Source organism: Littorina saxatilis, linkage group LG1 (genome assembly GCF_037325665.1).
Source record: "Littorina saxatilis isolate snail1 linkage group LG1, US_GU_Lsax_2.0, whole genome shotgun sequence".
NCBI lineage: Eukaryota > Metazoa > Mollusca > Gastropoda > Littorinimorpha > Littorinidae > Littorina > Littorina saxatilis.
This window is the reverse complement of record NC_090245.1, coordinates 64,938,557-64,941,956: the sequence shown is the minus strand read 5'-3', so window position 1 is coordinate 64,941,956 and position 3,400 is coordinate 64,938,557. Positions and strand designations below refer to the sequence as shown.

The window sequence follows — 3,400 nt, the reverse complement described above, 5'->3', positions numbered from 1 at the left end:
TGTGTGTGTGTGTGTGTGTGTGTGTGTGTGTGTGTGTGTGTGTGTGTGTGTGTGTGTCTTTGTAAGTTTGTGAGTGTGTCTAAAATACAGACACACTCACAAACAAACCAAAAACCACTCCTACGAAAGGAAGCGTATACAACAACAAAGCAAACAAACACAAATAACAAGAAACACAAAACAACATTGTGTTCGCCCAATAACACTGTTGCTTTAAACTGTCAGTCTTTGTCCCTAACAACAGTCCGGGTAGAACTATACGATGCCCTCGGACCGCGTGTTCTCACTACTAATGGTGCTTCATCGTGACGAGATCGGCAGTAACAGCGGCAGAATCCCATCGAGAAACCGTGCTGGGGTTATGAATAATTGATTCCGTACACTGAAATAGGTGCCGGCTGTTTTTACGTCTTCTTAGGACCGATTTCAAAGAACAAGCATATATTTCCCTAAATTATTGCTGCTGCAGTCAAATAGAATTAGCAAATCAGTTTATGCTAGTCATCCTTTCGCCGCCCCCATAAATACGAGAACATAGATTGCGAAAAGTAATCAGATGTATCTTGTCGAAAAAACACAGAACCTCATTGTAAGTACTTTGAGAGAAGCAATCCAAAGCGTAAAGAAATTGATCAACTTTTTTTGTATCAGCACATAAAGCTGTCAGGAGTGTGTGTGTTTGTGTGTGTGTGTGTGTGTGTGTGTGTGTGTGTGTGTGTGTGAGAGAGCGTGCGCGCGTGCGTACGTTGGTGTGTGTGTGTGTGTGTGTGTGTGCTTGCCTGTGTGTGTGTGTGTGTGTGTGTGTGTGCTTGCCTGTGTGTGTGTGTGTGCTTGCCTGTGTGTGTGTGTGTGTGTGTGTGTGTGTGTGCTTGCCTGTGTATGTGTGTGTGTGTGTGTGTGCTTGCCTGTGTGTGTGTGTGTGTGTGTGTCTGTGTGCTTGTCTGTGTGTGTGTGTGTGTGCTTGCCTGTGTGTGTGTGTGTGTGTTGCTTGCCTGTGTGTGTGTGTGTGTGTGTGCTTGCCTGTGTGTGTGTGTGTGTGTGTGTGTGCTTGCCTGTGTGTGTGTGTGTGCTTGCCTGTGTGTGTGTGTGTGTCAGGCGAAAGGATGATGGGATTTTAGGATGCATGACCTTGCCAAAGCACTGTAGATCGAATTTCATTTTCTAGTCCTGATTTTACTGGAACTGTCACAATTTCACCGTTGATTTTAACCAAAAAAAATAGTCTTCTTGTTTGCTTAGATGCCTGTTTTCTTGTTAATCTGTTTGCTTATTCGTTTGTTTGCTCGTTTGTCCGTTTGCTAGTTCTTTTGTCTGCACATATTTCATTTTGTTGTCGCATTTCTTTCCAGTTTTTGTTCGTTCGCGCAGGCGAGCTTTTGCAGTGCACGTACGCACCTTTTTTTGCATGTCTGTCTGGCGGAATGCTCTCTCTTTGTTTGTATGTTTGTTTGATTTTGTCTGTGATGGGGCTTGCCTGCGCGGTGTGATCATGCGTGTGCTCTAAAGTGGTGCATATGTGTCAGTTTGCATGCTCGTTTGCTTTAGTATGTGGTCGCGACAGTCTGTGCAATTTGGCCAAGGACTTATTCTCTTTACTTGACTGGCACAAACAACCACAATGTAAACTCGTTTCAAGCAGTTTAAAGGCTTGCGAATCAGCCGGTCACATATTTCCGGGTGCACTTGAGTGTCGGTGGGAAACCGGTAATGACACATTATCAAGCTGAGAGGCTGTCAAGCGTGATAGCGCCTCATTCACCCCATGAATAGAATAGAAAAGCCGTAACCACGACAGGCTTGTATGCAACTTGAATACAAACTGCATATATCACCGTCGCGTCGCTAAAATTGCACATAAGCCGCCAGCTTCAAACCTGAATTCAATCTCTCCCAGCAATTAAAATCCGAATTTTAAAAGCTAGACCGCGGGTGGTTGTGATTTCAGTTTGCATCGCGGCCCTACTAAACAACAGTGAAAACATGAATAAAATATAGCGGTACTCACTGCTCAAAAGAAGGTAAATCCACGGAATATTGCAGCATCCGAATTAAACACACAACTTTTGTGAGAACAGTCAGTTAAATGTAAGAACGAAGAGTCGATTTTCTGGATTAAAACACCTTTTGAAGTACCAAACTAATCTCCAATACACAAGAGCAGCAATTTAAAACAACCTAGACGCACCTGGGCACATCAAGACTACAAAACTCCGCGCGGAAACTGTGTGAGGCTTTCTTGTACTTCTCAGTGAAAACTCCACACTCTCTCTCTTCTCCTTCTTCTCTCCCCTTTTCGCTCACAGCAACGCGCGCCGCCGTCGCTTGCAAAGATGGTTGATGAACCGCCGTGGCACACGCGCACAGAACTGGGTCGTTGTCGAGAAGCCTGGTGGTGTAGGTGTTGGTGCTGTTGTTAGTGTCGGCGAGAGGGAGCCACCTACACCAGAGGTCTGCAGCGACAGTTAAGAACTGAGTCACTGAGTTTCCGAGCACTAGTGGGCGAAGACTTTTTTGTGCTTAGACCACAACAAAAATAGTCTGTTTACGGTATCCCGACCGACCCTATTTTTTCGCGCGACCCTAGACTTCTTTTTGGCATTTGGGGAGAACAAAAAAATATATAAAAAAAAATAATGATTCAAATAAAAAAGGTCTTTGTTTTTTGGCAAATAACTTAAAAATATTTTTTGGGGGAAGAAAAAAAAATCCCGACCTACCGACCCTATTTTTGTGTGCCTATGCTACCGTAAACAGACTATTTTTTTGTGCCTTAGTTATGCTCTGGTTATTTTGGGTATAGCTTCGCCGGGATATGCCGGATACGATCTGGTTAGCGGAAGAGTGGTGTATGGGGCTTTGCTGTGCTCTGGTTAGCGGAAGATTGAGTGTATCTATAGCTTTCCGAGGCTCTTGTTAGTTTGAGTGTAGATATGCTATGGCCGGTCTGGTTAGAGGACGATGGCGTTTGGGGCTTTGCTATGCTCTGGTTGGCGGAAGATTGAGTATATCTATAGCTTTGCGATACTCTGGTTATTTTCAAAACGTCTTTGCTGTGTTCTGCCAGGTGTAAACTGTTGAGCGTGTGCCTTTGCAGTGCTCTGGTCACTCAAAACACAAGTGTTCCACTTTTGAACACATTTCTGTTACAAGTTTTGAACACGTTGTGGCATAGAACATAGTTATACACAAGTATGCAATGAACATCGATCTCTTTTTAGCTACGAGTGTTTTACATGTGTAGTAATTAAAATGGCAGGTCATCCTGAATGTTGTACCTTTTAAAACACGACAGTACATTAGAAACTAAATCTTTAATGTTTTCAAAAGTTTTACTTCAGAAGTGTGTGCTTATAACAATCTGATTCGCACACGATACAACCTTCATGTATTTTGTAGGTTT

The 3,400-nt window shown here is 43.5% G+C and overlaps 1 protein-coding gene across 1 annotated transcript in view; it reads right to left on the bottom strand.

The window, feature by feature from the left end:
- The window catches only part of LOC138976467 (cAMP-dependent protein kinase type II regulatory subunit-like), a 152,378-nt gene extending 149,912 nt beyond the window's left edge, over window positions 1-2,466 (bottom strand). Inside the window, exon 1 of the mRNA XM_070349319.1 lies at window positions 2,006-2,466. The gene's annotated coding sequence lies outside the window, so the exon portion shown is untranslated. The remainder of the gene's footprint in view (window positions 1-2,005) is intronic.
- Between the last annotated feature and the right edge of the window lie 934 nt (window positions 2,467-3,400).